This window comes from Mizuhopecten yessoensis, unplaced genomic scaffold (assembly GCF_002113885.1).
Source record: "Mizuhopecten yessoensis strain PY_sf001 unplaced genomic scaffold, ASM211388v2 scaffold3091, whole genome shotgun sequence".
Taxonomy (NCBI): Eukaryota; Metazoa; Mollusca; class Bivalvia; order Pectinida; family Pectinidae; genus Mizuhopecten; species Mizuhopecten yessoensis.
The window spans coordinates 842,705-860,977 of NW_018404871.1; the positions used below are offsets into that span (position 1 = coordinate 842,705).

Here is an 18,273-nt window from a genome sequence, read left to right on the forward strand (position 1 = left end):
TAAGGTGGCATACAAATATATAAAAATATCAAATATAATAGATACAAAAACTTTCTCTGATTACACAATTGTTGTAATACATTGATTCATATATTTTACTGACTTGCTGAAAGAAGTAGTTCCAATCTTTAAAATAAATTAACTATTTGTTTCATTATCATGAAAATGACTTTAAAAATAGATATGGACACGTTAGAAAAGTTTAAAACAGAATTTAATAGCATTTTCTACAGATAGGTTTTATGAGTAAAAAATAGCTAGTTATTCCTTTTTGGGAAATTTTTGATATTGCAATAAACGTCCTTAAATAACAAAAGAGTAATTACTGTACTCCTATATTTCGACACATTTAACAAAATATACATATTTTAAGTTCAAGTGTACAGACATTAATTCTGTAAAAGTACTTTACACTGAATGTTTCTAGTAAAAATGACAACCTCAATAGAGTGAAAGAAATACATTTCTAATTTTATAAAGGTTTTTCGGACAAAAAACACTAAAACACCAAAAATTAGCATTTCTCACAAAAGAAAGTGTTTCAGAATTTTCTTTTTTGCACAATGTTTGTTTTGAGTGAATGAGTATGAAAATGGAAGTGATTAAGGTAGAGGGTTCCACTTATTGTTTTTTATCTCCAAAGAACCAAACTTGTTCAGGAGAATCTTCAAGGGCAAAGGGAATTTAATATTTATAAATTGAAGATGTGCATTACGATGACTTGAAATAATGATATAGAGCAAATATCAGTTACACATGAAAATTATTCAGTAGTTAATATCTGTATTAAAGTGATGGGACTCTCTATCTAAAAAAAACAAATGAAATACATTTTACAAATATGAAATGGTCTTAATACTTCTGCAAACCGATTCAAGAATTTGAATTATTTCTTTAAAACCTTTTTTTCTATGCATAGCCCTTCATCAAATGACTGACAATATTTAGATAAGATCCTAACAAAAACACATAGTTTTGTAACTTCAGGATCAAATGTCTTCAGGTCAAAGTGAACACCTCCATATACCAATCCGTCCCAGGTTACAGGTTCAAATTTACAGATATTTTTCAGCAGCCTGCTTGTGCACAAGTGGAGATTTTGTAGATACCGGGAATACAGGATACACATCGTTGTCATGTCCTGTAAAGTAAAATAAGAATGATTGTAGAAATCAGTGTTAAATATATTAGCCGAGGACAAGTGTTTTTTTTTTTTTACTCCATTATAATGAACAACATCTTGGAATGATGGAGTGCAGAGTGCAAGAATTAGGTCACTGTGACCTATGACTTGACCTTTGATATTTAATTTTGAAAATGTTCGTCTAAGGCATATCTTCTATACAATTTTACCAGGAGTAACCAGATTTGGTGAACAAGGACATCTCGGAATGGAGGGGTGCAAGAAGTAGGTCACTATGACCTGACTGTGACCTATGCTGTCTGACATAAGTTCACTGTTTGTTAGATATAGAAATCATTACCGTTGGGGGTGGTACAATGGAGTGCCTTGCGATACTTTGCTGTGTTTCACATCCATTATGGGTTGCCATAAGTTGTGGTTCTGTCCGCCGTTGTCTGTTGCTGGTGGTTGTACCATACTCTTTGTTCTATCACTCGGGGCTCTTTGTTTTGGTTCATCTTACGTTTTGGTTCCATCTTCTGGAGTTATGTGACGAAGGCCGTGTTCTATTAATTTTGCTTTCCGTGTTTTGTGTTGTGTTTGGCATTTGTAGAGTTTGGTATATCTTCTGGTCTGTATTTTGTGCTTGTTGCATACTATTTGGTCCTACGTCGTCATATGCTCTGGTTTGTCCTATAAGTGGTTCCATCTTCTAATTGCTTTCCTTGCTTTCTGTCATCGTATTGCTGTCTCCTCCTCTGATCCGATGCTAGTGGTTATACCATACATTGTGGTGCCATCTTCTGGTCTGTATTTGGTACTTGTTCCATGCTATTTGGTCTGTCCTAGGTCGCCATATGCTCTGGTCCGTCTTACATTGTGGTGCCATCTTCTGATTGCTTTGCTTTCTGTCGTCGTTGTTGCTTCCATCTTTTGTGGGCATTTTAGTATTGCTGTCTCCTCCTCTGGTCTGATGCTAGTGGTTATACCATACTTTGGTCAGCATTAGTGGTCCTGTGTTTTGTTTCATTATTTCAGCTATGCTCTATCCATCCTCTGGTCTGTTCCATATCCTTTGGTCTGTCCTGTGTGGCCATGTATTATAGTCTGTTGTACAGCATTTCTGCATCCTATTAGCTTCCGTGGAAAATATTAAATACCAGACGTTATTTCCTTTCATATTTAAATGCAACTAAAATCCTATATACATGTACAATATATTTCTGTTGTACCATTATATTGCTATAAACAAGATTTTTCCTTAAACCTAAACGAGGACGTACATCAGTTATATTTAGATATATCAGAATGACTAAAAAAATGATTGGTGTATTCAATGACATTTAAAACTGCTTTCAGCTGATAAACGTAAAACATTCATGATCAGAGCGTTTAGGACTGTGATAGTTGTGTAATATCAATAATACCTGTTTTGTAAGGAATCGGTGCTATCGACACATAAACTAGACTCTGGTAAAGAATTCCTTCTGTAGTTACTGGGTGTTCTATTCCTTTATCAGCCATGAATGGTTGCCATAGCCTCTGTAATCTATCGTTACTTGTAGTCCCAATTCTCTGTAGTCGTGGCCTGGGTTGTGGTTCCATCCGCTGTGGACTATTGTCTGTGGTTGTCTTATTCATAGCGCTCTGCTGAATGTTGTGTTTTCGTCCTCAGTGGCCGGTTTTGATTGGTTGTTTCACCTTATGTTTTACAGTTTGTGATTTGGTCTTCTGATTGCTTTGTTTTCTGTTGTGTTGCTTCCATTTTTTGGGGCCTTTAAGTATTGGTTATACCATACTTTGGTCTGTCAATAGTGGTCCTGTGCTCTGGCCCGTTTCATTATTTCAGCTGTGATTTGTTATTTTCTGGTTCCATACCCTAGTCTGTCAATGGTAGTTGTTCCATACACTTTGGTCGGTCATTGGTGTTTTTTTCCATACTTTTTGATCTGTCATTGGTGGTTGTTCCATACTCATTGGTCTGTCATTGGTGGTTGTTCCGTACACTTTGGTCTGTCATTAGTGGTTGTTCCATACTCATTGGTCTGTCATTGGTGGTTGTACCATACTCTTTGGTCTGTCATTAGTGGTTGTTCCATACTCTTTGGCCTGTCATTGGTGGTTGTACCATACTCTTTGGCCTGTCATTGGTGGTTGTTCCATACTCCTTAGTCTGTCATTGGTGGTTGTACCATACTCTTTGGCCTGTCATTGGTGGTTGTTCCATACTCTTTGGTGTGTCATTGGCAATTGTTCCATACTCTTTGGTTAGGTCACTGGTGGTTGTGCCATACTCTTTGGCCTGTCATTGGTAGTTGTTCAATACTCTTAGGTCTGTCATTGGTGGTTGTTCCATACGCTCTGGTCTGTCATTGGTGGTTGTTCAATAATCTTTGGTGCGTCATTGGTGGTTGTTCCATACTCTTTGGTCGGTCATTGGTGGTTGTTCCATACTCTTTGATCGGTCATTTGTGGTTGTTCCATACTCTTTGGTCGGTCATTGGTGGTTGTTCCATACTCTTTGGTCGGTCATTGGTGGTTGTACAATTCTCTCTGGTCTGTTATTGGTGGTTGTTCAATAATCTTTGGTGTGCCATCGGTGAGTGTTCCATACTTTTTGGTCGTCATTGGTTGTTCCATACTCTTTGGTCTATCATTGGGGGTTGTTCCATACTCATTGGTCTGTTATTGGTGGTTGTCCCCTACTATATGGTCGGTCATTTGTGGTTGGTAAATTCTCTTTGATCTGTCATTGGTGGTTGTTCCATACTCTTTGGTCTGTTATTGGTTGTTCCATACTCTTTGGTTGGTTATTGGTGATTGTTCCATACTCTTTGGTCGGTTATTGGTTGTTCCATACTCTTTGGTCGGTCATTGATGGTTGTTCCATACGCTCTGGTCTGTCCTTGGTGGTTGTTCAATAATCTTTGGTGCGTCATTGGTGGTTGTTCCACTCTTTGGTCGGTCATTGGTGGTTGTTCCATACTCTTTGGTCGGTCATTGGTGGTTGTTCCATACTCTTTGGTCGGTCATTGGCGGTTGTTCCATCCTCTTTGGTCTATCATTGGTGGTTGTTCCATACTCTTTGGTCTATCATTGGTGGTTGTTCAATCATCTTTGGTGTGCAATCGGTGAGTGTTCCATACTCTTTGGTCGGTCATTGGTGGTTGTTCCATACTATTTGGTCGGTCATTGGTCATTGTTCCATTCTCTTTGATCGGTTATTGGTGATTGTTCCATTCTCTTTGATCTATCATTGGTGGTTGTTCCATTCTCTTTTGTCGGTCATTGGTGGTTGTTCCATGCTCTCTGGTCGGTCATTGGTGGTTGTTCCATGCTCTCTGGTCGGTCATTGGTGGTTGTTCCATGCTCTCTGGTCGGTCATTGGTGGTTGTACGATACTCTCTGGTCTGTCAATGGTGGTTGTACGATACTCTTTGGTCGGTCATTGGTCATTGTTCCATTCTCTTTGATGGGTTATTGGTGATTGTTCCATTCTCTTTGATCGGTTATTGGTGATTGTTCCATACTCTTTGGTCGGTTATTGGTTGTTCCATACTCTTTGGCCTGTCATTGGTGGTTGTTCCATATTCTCTGGTCGGTCATTGATGGTTGTTCCCTGCTCTTTGGTGCGTCATTGGTGGTTGTCCCATATTCTCTGGTCGGTCATTGATGGTTGTTTCATACTCTTTTGTTGGTTATTGATGGTTGTTCCATACGCTCTGGTCTGTCATTGGTGTTTGTTCAATAATCTTTGGTGCGTCATTGGTGGTTGTCCCATATTCTCTGGTCGGTCATTGATGGTTGTTTCATACTCTTTTGTTGGTTATTGATGGTTGTTCCATACGCTTTGGTCTGTCATTGGTGGTTTGTTCCATACTCATTGGTCTGTTATTGGTGGTTGTTAAATAATATTTGGTGTGCCATCGATGAGTGTTCCATACTTTTTGATCTGTCATTGGTGATCTATCATTGGTGGTTGTTCCATACGCTCTGGTCTGTCATTGGTGGTTGTACGATTCTCTCTGGTCTGTTATTGGTGGTTGTTCAATAATCGTTGGTGCGTCATTGGTGGTTGTTCAATACTCTTTGGTCGGTCATTGATGGTTGTTACATACTCTTTTGTTGGTTATTGATGGTTGTTCCATACGCTCTGGTCTGTCATTGGTGGTTGTTATACTCTTTGGTCTATCATTGGAGGTTGTTCAATCATCTTTGGTGAGCAATCGGTGAGTGTTCCATACTCTTTGGTCGGTTATTGGTTGTTCCATACTATTTGGTCGGTCATTGGTGGTTGTACGATACTCTTTGATCTGTCATTGGTGATCGTTTCATACTCTTTGGTCGGTCATTGGTGATTGTTCCATACTCTGTTATCTATGATTGGTGGTTGTTCCTTACTCTTTGGTTGTTCCGTACTCATTGGTCGGTCAGTGATGGTTGTTCAATACTCCTTAAGCTGTCATTGGTGGTTGTTCCATACTATTTGGTCTGCCATTTGTGGTTGTTCTTTTGTGATTTGTCATTTTCTGGTTCCATACCCTGGTCTGTCAATGGTAGTTGTTCCATACACTTTGGTCGGTCATTGGTGTTTTTTTCCATACTTTTTGATCTGTCATTGGTGGTTGTACGATACTCTTTGATCTGTCATTGGTGGATGTTCCATACTCTTTGATCTGTCAGTTTTTTTCCATACTTTTTGATCTGTCATTGGTGGTTGTTCAATAATTTTTGGTGCGTCATTGGGGGTTGTTCAATAATCTTTGGTCTCTCATTGGTGGTTTTTCATTATTCTTTGGTTTGTTATTGTGGTTGATCCATACTATTTGGTCCGTCATTGGTGGTTGGTAAATTCTTTTTGATCTGTCATTGGTGATCTATCATTGGTGGTTGTTCCATTCTCTTTGGTCTATCATTGGTGGTTGTTCCATACTCATTGGTCTGGCATTGGTGTTTGTACCATACTCTTTGGTCTGTCATTGGTGGTTGTACCATACTCTTTGGTCTGTCATTGGTGGTTGTACGATACTCTTTGGTCGGTCATTGATGGTTGTTCCATACGTGTGTTCTGTCATTGGTGGTTGTTCAATAATCTTTGGTCTCTCATTGGTGGTTGTTCCATATTCATTGGTCTGTTATTGGTGGTTGATCCATACTATTTGGTCGGTCATTGGTGGTTGGTAAATTCTTTTTGATCTGTCATTGGTGATCGTTTCATACTCTTTGGTCGGTCATTGGTCATTGTTCCATTCTCTTTGATCGGTTATTGGTGATTGTTCCATACTCTTTGATCTATCATTGGTGGTTGTTCCTTACTCTTTGGTTGTTCCTTACTCATCGATCGGTCATTGGTGGTTGTTCCATACTATTTGGTCTGCCATTTGTGGTTGTTCTTTTCTGTTTGGTGTGTCATTGGTGGTTGTTCCATACTCTTTGGTCGGTCATTGATGGTTGTTCCATTCTCTTTGGTGCGTCATTGGTGATTGTTCCATACTCTTTGATCTGTCATGCGTGGTTGTACGATACTCTCTGGTCGGTCATTGGTGGTTGTTCTATACTCTTTGGTCTATCATTGGTGGTTGTTCCATACTCTTTGGTCTGTCATTGGTGGTTGTACCATACTCTTTTGTCTGTCATTGGTGGTTGAACCATACTCTTTTGTCTGTCATTGGTGGTTGTACCATACTCTTTGGTCTGTCATTGGTGGTTGTTCAATAATCTTTGGTGTGCCATCGGTGAGTGTTCCATACTTTTTGGTCGGTCATATGTTGTTGTTCCATACTCTTTGGTCTATCATTGGTGGTTGTTCCATACTCATTGGTCTGTTATTGGTGGTTGTTCCATACTCTTTGGTTGGTCCTTAATCATTGGTCGGTCATTAGTGGTTGTACGATACTCTTTGGTCGGTCATTGGTGGATGTTCCATACTCTTAGATCTGTCATTAGTGGTTGTACGATACTCTCTGGGCGGTCATTGGTTGTTGTTCCATACTCTTTGGTCGGTTATTGGTGGTTGTACGATTCTCTCTGGTCTGTTATTGGTGGTTGTTCAATAATCTTTGGTGTGCCATCGGTGAGTGTTCCATACTTTTTGGTCGGTCATATGTTGTTGTTCCATACCCTTTGGTCTATCATTGGTGGTTGTTCCATACTCATTGGTCTGTTATTGGTGGTTGTTCCATACTCTTTGGTTGGTCCTTAATCATTGGTCGGTCATTAGTGGTTGTACGATACTCTTTGGTCGGTCATTGGTGGTTGTTCCATACTCTTTGGTCGGTCATTAGTGGATGTTCCATACTCTTTGATCTGTCATGCGTGGTTGTACGATACTCTCTGGTCGGTCATTGGTTGTTGTTCCATACTCTTTGGTCGGTTATTGGTGGTTGTACGATTCTCTCTGGTCTGTTATTGGTGGTTGTTCAATAATCTTTGGTGTGCCATCGGTGAGTGTTCCATACTTTTTTGTCGGTCATATGTTGTTGTTCCATACTCTTTGGTCTATTATTGGTGGTTGTTCCATACTCATTGGTCTGTTATTGGTGGTTGTTCCATACTCTTTGGTTGGTCCTTAATCATTGGTCGGTCATTAGTGGTTGTACGATACTCTTTGGTCGGTCATTGGTGGATGTTCCATACTCTTAGATCTGTCATTAGTGGTTGTACGATACTCTCTGGTCGGTCATTGGTTGTTGTTCCATACTCTTTGGTCGGTTATTGGTGGTTGTTCCATACTCTTTAATCCGTCATTGGTGGTTGTTCCATACTCTTTGATCTGTCATTGGTGGTTGTACGATACTCTCTGGTCTGTCAATGGTGGTTGTACGATACTCTTTGGTCGGTCATTGGTGGTTGTTCCATACTCTTTGATCTGTCATTGGTGGTTGTTCCATACTCTTTGGTCTGTCATTGGTGGTTGTTCCATACTCTTTGGTCGGTCATTGGTGGTTGTTCCATACTCTTTGATCTGTCATTGGTGGTTGTTCCATACTCGTTGGTCTGTCATTGTAGGTTGTTCCATACTCTTTGATCTGTCATTGGTGGTTGTTCAATACGCTTTGGTCTGTCCTATATGTGTCATGTGCTATAGTCTGTTGTACATCATTACTGCATCCTTTTAGCTCCTGTCGGAAAATATTAAATAACAAACATTATTTTATTTCCTTTGATATTTAAATGCAACTGAATGCCTATATACATGAACAATGTATTTTTTTGTACTCGTATTAACAAGGTTTTCCTTTAGCCTACACCAGGACGTACATCAGATATAACCAGATATATCAGAAAAACTAACAAAATAGAACGTTTGTATTGAATGACATTCAAAACTGCTTTGAGCCGACAAACAGAAAACAGGATTGCGATAATTATGTAATATCAATAATACCCGACTGGTAAGGAATCGGTGCCATCAACACTGGAACTGGACTGGTACGAGATTCTTTCTGTAGTCACTGGTTGTTCTAGTTCTTCATTGGTTAAGGTTGGTAGATCCATCCATTTTAGTCTGGTCTGTTACTGTTCAATCATTTAATTCTAGTCATTTTAGAAGGTTTTTTGTTCAATCAGCTGCAGGTTGTTGATCCATCCTCAGTTTACTCTGTTGCTGGTGGTTGTACCATACTCTGTTCTGTAATTTGTAGTCCTGTGCTCTGGTCAGTTTTGATTTCATATTCCAAGGTCTTCTACCCCTTATCTTGTGTAATATGTAGTGGTCCCGTTCTCTTCTACATTTTATGGTCTGTCATGGATTCATATCCTTTTTCTGTTGCTGCTGGTGGTTGTACCATACTTTCTGTTCTGTCATTGGTAGTTCCTGTGCTTTCCATGTTGTCTGTCGTGTTTCCATCTTTTGTTGTCCCCCTCCTCTGGTCTGTTACTAGAATTATGTTGATTGCTGTAGGTTGTCGAGTTTGGTTGTTCCCATGCTCTAGTCTGTCAGTGGTTGTTGTTCCATACACTTTGTTTGTCATAAGTGGTCCTGTGGTTTAGTCTGTTGTATGTCTGACATTCGTCATCAGGCCGCGTACTGTTCAATACAAAGCACTTTTGCTTGTAATAACAGTACATCTGTTGTAGCTGAATGAAGGACAGGCGATGGTCAGAAAAAAGAATCAAAGTCGGCTTATCCAAACACTATACCTCTCATGTCAATCAAATTATAAGCGCTGTTGATCTATCAAGTCCATTCGCCCCACATTCACCTCAAGTTTCACAAATCTTCAGAGAAGGAAAATCCTGCATCATCAAATACAATATCATTCTTGCCACATGCGGGTGTATGGCATGATCAAATCCACATTTGGCGGACTTGACATGCCCACATGTTTAGAGAAGGAATGGTTGTAAAAGAATAGCAGACATTTTCCTCATAAAGGTATTTGTAATAGCAGAGAAGAACACAGTTTGTAAGACCCGATCAAAAGACCAGCATTGTCCATTAGTTCGATTGCAAGAGTGCCCAGTAAGGTTTGCAAGTAGCCTTGCTGGAATTTAGATCTGACGTATTATCTTTCCTTCATTCTTACAACAGAATGAGGAAAAGAAAGAATATTACCAAAGTCCCGAAGGAAATACCTGACCTATGCCCGGTCAAGTTTTCTGCATCCAGTACAGCCATTGAGGTATGTCGGCAGTAACCCCTCTGCATCCGGTACAGCCTATCGAGGTATCTCTGCTCCATCCCTGATCCAGGTCCCGGGCTGTCGTCAACGTCCGCCATTCCCCAGGATCTGCAATACATTATTCTGACAGAGTGTCATCATTTTGAAAGATTTGCAATAGTATCGTTTTACCAAACCAAATATTTGGTAAAATCGGCGATACATTACCGCCGCCACATATAAAAACGATACCTTCTGACATTCGTCATCAGGCCGCGTACTGTTCAATACAAAGCACTATTGCTTGTAATAACAGTACATCTGTTGTAGCTGAAGGACAGGCAATGGTCAGAAAAAAGAATCAAAGTCGGCCTATCCAAACACTATACCTCTCCTGTCAATCAAATTATAAGCGCTGTTGATCTATCAAGTCCATTCGCCCCACATTCAACTCAAGTTTCACAAATCATCAAATACAATATCATTCTTGCCACATGCGGGTGTATGGCATGATCAAATCCACATTTGGCGGACTTGACATGCCCACATGTTTAGAGAAGGAATAGTTGTAAAGAATAGCAGACATTTTCCTCATAAAGGTATTTGTAATAGCAGAGAAGAACACAGTTTGTAAGACCCGATCAAAAGACCAGCATTGTCCATTAGTTCGATTGCAAGAGTGCCCAGTAAGGTTTGCAAGTAGCCTTATTGGAATTTAGATCTGACGTATTATCTTTCCTTCATTCTTACAACAGAATGAGAAAAAGAAAGAATATTACCGTAGTCCCGAAGGAAATACTTGACCTATGCCCGGTCAAGTTTTCTGCATCCAGTACAGCCATTGAGGTATGTCGGCAGTAACCCCTCTGTATCCGGTACAGCTTATCGAGGCATCTCTGCTCCATCCCTGCTCCATGTCCCGGGCTGTCGTCAACGTCCGCCATTCCCCAGGATCTGCAATACATTATTCTGACAGAGTGTCATCATTTTGAAAGATTTGCAATAGTATCGTTTTACCAAACCAAATTTTGGTAAAATCGGTGATACATTACCGCCGCCACATATAAAAACGATATCTTCTGACATTCGTCATCAGGCCGCGTACTGTTCAATACAAAGCACTATTGCTTGTAATAACAGTACATCTGTTGTAGCTGAAGGACAGGCAATGGTCAGAAAAAAGAATCAAAGTCGGCCTATCCAAACACTATACCTCTCATGTCAATCAAATTATAAGCGCTGTTGATCTATCAAGTCCATTCGCCCCACATTCAACTCAAGTTTCACAAATCTTCAGAGAAGGAAAATCTTGCATCATCGAATACAATATCATTCTTGCCACATGCGGGTGTATGGCATGATCAAATCCACATTTGGCGGAATTGACATGCCCACATGTTTAGATTTTTAGATCTGACACATTTCCTTCATTCTTACAACAGAAGGAGAAAAGAAAGAATATTACCGTAGTCCCGAAGGAAATACCTGACCGATGCCCGGTCAAGTGCTCCACATCCAGTACAGTCTTTGTGGTATGTCGGCAGCAACTCCTCCGCATCCAGTACAGTCTTTGTGGTATGTCGGCAGCAACTCCTCCGCATCCAGTACAGCCTATCGAGGTATCTCTGCTCCATCCCTGCTCTAGTTCAGCCTACAAGGAATCTGCTACCCACAGCTCCAGTACTGCCATCGAGGTATTGTATTTTTGGTATCTGCAATGCAATATTCTAAGGAGTGCTATCATTTTGAAAGATTTGCTATACTACGAATTGCTTTAAAGAAATACATGCAAATCTATAAAAGTTAGCATACAAAAACAGTCAAACGGCTCACCCATTAGGGACCCACGCAGTGCACACAAAATTAAAGTTGGTTTCAATTATTTGACATGGCTATATCAAATATATAAAAGAATCAGCTGAAGTTCATACACTTTTCCGAATGAATGACACCCCGTAAAACAATCTTGCACGTTTTTGATTCCGTGGTTGCATTTAGTATACCATAAGGAGTTCTATATCACTATGGTATGCCTGGGCAGACTTCTGTTTAAAATATATGTAATATGATTGAGCTTAAAGAAATGTCTACACATGTCTTATTCAACGGCTTTATATCACAAACTGTGAAGATGGAGGAAGGAATTATGGTACAGAGGGAATCTGTGTGGGCAACAGTATCACCATTTACGGATGCCCGTACCACTGTGAAAAACTGTACAGAGGTAATCTGTGTCAGCAACAGTGTAACCATTAAAGGGAACCCGTACCGCTGGTAAAAACTTTACAGAGGGAATCTGTGTCAGCAACAGTGTAACCATTTAAGGATGCCAGTACAACTGGTAAAAACTGTACAGAGGGAACCTGTGTCGGCAACAGTGTCACCATTTAAGGATACCCGTACCACTGGTAAAAACTGTACAGAGGGCATCTGTGTCGGCAACAGTGTCACCATTTAAGGATACCCGTACCACTGGTAAAAACTGTACTGAGGGAATCTGTGTCGGCAACAGTGGCACCATTTACGGATGCCCGTACCACTGTGAAAAACTGTACAGAGGTAATCTGTGTCAGCAACAGTGTAACCATTTAAGGATGCCAGTACAACTGGTAAAAACTGTACAGAGGGAACCTGTGTCGGCAACAGTGTCACCATTTACGGATGCCCGTACCGCTGGTAAAAACTGTACAGAGGGAATTTGTGTCGGCCACAGTGTCACCATTTAAGGATGCCCTTACCACTGGTAAAAACTGTACAGAGGGAACCTGTGTCGGCAACAGTGTCACCATTTAAGGATACCCGTACCACTGGTAAAAACTGTACAGAGGGCATCTGTGTCGGCAACAGTGTCACCATTTACGGATGCCCGTACCGCTGGTAAAAACTGTACAGAGGGAATTTGTGTCGGCCACAGTGTCACCATTTAAGGATGCCCTTACCACTGGTAAAAACTGTACAGAGGGCATCTGTGTCGGCAACAGTGTCACCATTTAAGGATGACCGTACCACTGGTAAAAACTGTACAAAGGGAATCTGTGTCAGCAACAGTGTCATCATTTAAGGATGCCCGTACCACTGGGAAAAACTGTACTGAGGGAATCTGTGTCGGCAACAGTGGCACCATTTACGGATGCCCGTACCACTGGTATAAACTGTACAGAGGGAATCTGTGTCAGCAACAGTGTCCCCATTTAAGGATGCGCGTGCCACTGGTAAAAACTGTACAGAGGGAACCTGTGTCGGCAACAGTGTCACCATTTACGGATGCCCGTACCGCTGGTAAAAACTGTACAGAGGGAATTTGTGTCGGCCACAGTGTCACCATTTAAGGATGCCCTTACCACTGGTAAAAACTGTACAGAGGGAATCTGTATCAGCAACAGTGTCACCATTTAAGGATACCCGTACCACTGGTAAAAACTGTACTGAGGGAATCTGTGTCGGCAACAGTGGCACCATTTACGGATGCCCGTACCACTGTGAAAAACTGTACAGAGGTAATCTGTGTCAGCAACAGTGTAACCATTTAAGGATGCCAGTACAACTGGTAAAAACTGTACAGAGGGAACCTGTGTCGGCAACAGTGTCACCATTTACGGATGCCCGTACCGCTGGTAAAAACTGTACAGAGGGAATTTGTGTCGGCCACAGTGTCACCATTTAAGGATGCCCTTACCACTGGTAAAAACTGTACAGAGGGCATCTGTGTCGGCAACAGTGTCACCATTTAAGGATGCCCGTACTACTGGTAAAAACTGTACAGAGGGAACCTGTGTCGGCAACAGTGTCACCATTTACGGATGCCCGTACCGCTGGTAAAAACTGTACAGAGGGAATCTCTGTCGGCAACAGTATCACCATTTACGGATGCCCGTACCACTGGTATAAACTGTACAGAGGGAATCTGTGTCAGCAACAGTGTCACCACTTAAGGATGCCCGTACCACTGGTAAAAACTGTACAGAGGGAATCTGTGAAAGCATAAGTGTCACCATTTAAGGATGCCCGTACCACTGGTAAAAACTGTACAGTAACTACACATTGGAAACTGTTGTATTTTCGCGCATGACTTCGGCTTTGATAAAACATTTCTGAAAAGAAAACACCATTCCTTTTTATGAAAAAAATGAAAATGAAATCAACAAAAAATAATCAATAACGGTGTTCTGAGTGTAAAATGAAGCTGGACTAGACTGGGATTCGAACCCTGGTCACTTTTTAACGAATCAACGAAAGTGTCGTGGTCAAAATGTTCTATAGTTATCTCCAAAACGAAAAATTAAGAGGAATCTACTGTATATAAGGCAAGAAAACAGTGCAGTGGGCCAGGGATCCTTTAATTAAACTGCTACGCGTGGAACGAGATCAGTGCTTATTGATTTAACAATATAATATTATCAAATGCGAAAAACTGCAGTAGAAATCGATATCCATTTTGTCATCGGGCAAAAGAACAAAATAATTAGTATATTGCAGGAAAACGCCCTTTACACAATAAGTACTACACTATCACACTATAAACTGGCATTGTTGCTATTTAATAGAAGATATTCAATATTTAAGGGAATTGAAGACCTTGTAAAAAGTTGAAATTGATACAACAATTTCTGAAATGAATTTCATACCTTGCGAGAATTTTATGAGAATTAATTAATCAAAAACAGTGTTCTGATTGTAAAATTTCACCGGGACTAGACCGGGGTTCGAATCCTGAACTTCAAGTTGCACCACTGCTCTAACCGGTAGAGCTACCCGGTAAACAGAACTATCCCTGCCCATCTATGCTAAGGCGGTGAGGTTACTACATATAGAACAAGCATTCTGCGAGTATTGATGAATCAATACATGTCCCCTACCGGCGCCCCAAACAGACTAAACAACATTAATGCTAGACCCCTAAAGAACCTCCGTACATACAATCAGCATCCTAACACTATTATTAAATGAACGGTGAGCCATTTCAAAACTTTTACCTGCAGATTTTGGCTAAGATAGTTAAGTGGAAAACATGTCGAAAATTCAAAACAAACAAAAGCAAACACTAGACCCCTAAAGAACCTCTATGCAAAGAATCAGCATCCTAACATGATTTAATATTAAGCGAATGGTAAGCCATTACAAAACGTGAACCAAAACCTTAACGAAAGGTAACGGACGGACAACTGACGAACGGACGGACAAAACCTAGTCTCCCCGGTTTCATCGGTAGGGGACTAAACATTTCATGCCGAAAAACAAAAGGATTTATACGAGACATTACATTTATCATAACTGGCAAATTCGTGGAATTTATATTCCCCGCAAAATTGTAACCTCATTAATTGTACGTAAATATGCTCGGATCACATCCCTGATCGAACTCAGCCTCAAACATGCTAACATACATGTATTTGTTTACCATATTTCATTAAAATCGACTCATTAGGGCAGCTTTTACAAAGATATTAAAACGTATCAGACAAACAAACAGACAGACATGCTTAAATAAATATTACCAGTTTACAATCGAACTCGTCCTCAGACATGTTAATATGCACGTGCATACCAGTTTTCAGTGTTAACTTCGGTGCACACCAGTGTTAACTCCAGTGCACTACGGTGTCAACTCCAGTGCACACCAGTGCTAACTTCGGTGCACTACAGTGTTTACTCAAGGAAAATTAATTTAACTGAGTATTACAAAAGATTATGTAACACATTTTTTGTCTGATTATTTTATCGTTTCAACTAGCTATATGTAAAGTAAACTGAACAATATTTCTTGTGATTGAGAAAACATCAGTATGATTTCAAAGGAAACAGTCTATAATTATACAGTTTAAAATTAATATCACATTTATAATAAATACCTTACTAAGTCAAAAACTTTATGTTTAACAAATCAAGAAAATAAAACATTCTGAAATAATATTATAACATATATATAGATGTTAGGTAGGCAAATTGTACGGTAATATTACTGATATGGACTTATAGGCAGTATATATACCTGCGTCCACCAATTATCCTATCAAATCCTATTAAATATGAAGATCTCAATTTTAGAAATATAAGACCGAATGTATATAAGTAAATTAATCCGGAGGAATTCTCATATAGAGCGGAAATACAAATAAAAAATAAATAAAAGAAGTCAATAAATTTTGAGAGAAATAGGAATGACCGAATTACCTCCCTTTACTTAACTTTTTTCGATAGATTTTCAGTGTTAAGCCTAAATAAAAATCCTATATCCTTCTTCAAATATTAAAAGCATTAAATATAAATCAGCAACATTGATGAAATGCTTTGCAAGTCACTCAAATGTATTTCCGGTTCAGATATTTGGACTATACTATCGTCGTGTATAGAACAATATCAAATTTCCTATTTCTGAGTTCGTAAGAATTAAGTGAAATCAATATCGATAACAACATAATACACAAAGAACTATTAAGCTAAACTCTATACATAAGAGAAAACGAAATATTGAGGGAAAAGCTTACCACGTCCAGCTCGATCTGCAGTGGCGGATCCAGAGACCTATCTGGGGGGGTTTCCAAATTTCCTGGGGGGGTTTCCATGTTGAAAAAAAATGAGGAAAATGGTGAAAATATATGATTTTTAAAGAAAATTTTCAGGGTGGGGGGGTTTCCTGAAGCCCAAAAAACCCCTCTGGATCCGCCACTGATCTGTCACAATCTACACAATAGTTCTCGCGCCAAATTGTTAACTTCATGAAAATTTAGCTAAGTGAGTATAATTCGACAGTTTTATACCGGCTCTGATTGGCTGTCCCCCTTACGAACGATTTCATTGGTCAACGTCATCACGAAGCCCCATATTCGTGCGCATGTCAGATTATATGATAAAGTTATTTAGGGTTTTGATTACAGCTCGGCTTATAATTCACTTAACATGTTGTACTGGACTTTTGTAACATCGGAATAAATGTGCATTCTACCACGCTCTACATTCTGTGAAATAGCGAGCAAGCGACGAAAAATGGTTGGATTAAATGGTTTCAGGACCATTAATTATGATTTTATTGCGAATTCCTTCATACGTTTCCCTTAATTTCTTGCCAAACCCCTTTATAATGCAAATATTTCTTTGAACAAATGGTGGCAATATAACCAGGTTTTACTGTACCTTAACGTGTTGTACATTTCAAAAGAAGAGATGGCCAGACAACGTGATATAGTCAACAGCCTATTGACCAATCAAACACTGCACATGCAAACTTGCCTCAAAAAACGAGACCAGGTCAAACTAACCAGTTCTGGCCCCATAAACTATGAAAATATGGTTCAGAACATTGCTCACACTCCATATAAATACTCCACCGTTATAATAGACAACAGCATAGGCATTGATGGTGGTGATCTAACACTACACAAAAAAACTTGCCCAAAAAACTTAAACCTCAAGCCTCAAAATATTTAACCAAGTCAAATTAACCAGTTTTGGCCCCTAAAATATGAAAATATGGTTCAGCACTTGCCTTACATTCAATATAAATGCCTCAACCTTATGATAGACAAAAGTGTATTGAGTGTGATGATCCAACACTGTCTGGAAACAACCCTTTAACCTCAGTAAGTGGAACGTCGACGTGACTACAGGTCGCCTGTTTATATAGGGTAAGCCATAAAACAGGCGACTGGTCAGTATGTTGGATCCTGTGACTATGGTCATTTAGCGGACTAGATATAAACGTGTACTTCTGTGTTGAAACCAACCGCAATATCACTATCGGCAACAGTATGCTACAGTTATATATGTAAAGAATCACAAATAATCATAAATGCTACACTCAACACCTGGAAAATAAGACAGAAAATTCAAAGTCACTCACCACGTCCAGCCCTGTCGGTTAATATTCTCACCATGGTATACTCCCGCCGAAACGTCAAAATGCGATAGTTGTGACTGTCTTACCAAATCTGATTGGCTGTCCATATTTATGAGCAATTTCATTGGTGAACTTGATCACGTGCGTGGCCATATATTCATTCGCGTGCTAGCTATCACATGTGCGTCTTAGAAACACAACAACATGATATCAGATCAAAACATCTTACACGTATCAACCACCTACCTGTATATTTAAATGAATATTATTTCATTTCAATTCCCCACTTCACGGCCACACTGGTAACGAACTATATACACCTTTACACGGTAACTCTATTGTGTCACGCTGGTATGTAGCGCAGCACAACTTTCACCTTCAAACCAGTCCACCTCGTGCGCTGCACGTGCGTTCAACAGTGTACATGTATGAATGACTTGTTCTGGATGAGTAATCATAATAGCAAATATTGTGAAAACCTGTCCGAGTAACCATCAGTTGTGGATTCCGAGGGAGCGTAGCCGCCGTACGCCCCCCTCCCCCCTTCCCCCTCCCCCTAAATTTGAGAAGACTTGGGGTATAGTTGTCTACGAAAACGATCCATCCAATTGTTTTCTTTTCGGTCCACAACGATTAATGTAATGTGAAAGTTGAAATTGACGTGGTGTGGAAATGTTTGGGGTTTTTTTCGCGTTGAGTAAATCAGCGCGAAA

The 18,273-nt window shown here is 39.9% G+C and overlaps 2 long non-coding RNA genes across 3 annotated transcripts; both read right to left on the reverse strand.

Moving 5' to 3' along the window:
* Window positions 1-881: 881 nt before the first annotated feature.
* On the reverse strand, window positions 882-3,106 carry LOC110446960. The gene is made up of 3 exons (XR_002462524.1): window positions 2,551-3,106; window positions 1,485-2,260; window positions 882-1,141 (listed from the first exon to the last, which is right to left on the reverse strand). It is a non-coding gene; the product is annotated as an uncharacterized LOC110446960 (long non-coding RNA).
* Window positions 3,107-8,038: 4,932 nt separating this feature from the next.
* On the reverse strand, window positions 8,039-17,728 carry LOC110446980. Of its 2 annotated transcripts, XR_002462532.1 has the most exons (4): window positions 17,564-17,726; window positions 11,192-11,438; window positions 8,511-10,680; window positions 8,039-8,244 (listed from the first exon to the last, which is right to left on the reverse strand). It is a non-coding gene; the product is annotated as an uncharacterized LOC110446980 (long non-coding RNA). The 2 variants fall into 2 exon arrangements; XR_002462531.1 differs by having other exon boundaries at window positions 8,511-11,438; window positions 17,564-17,728.
* Between the last annotated feature and the right edge of the window lie 545 nt (window positions 17,729-18,273).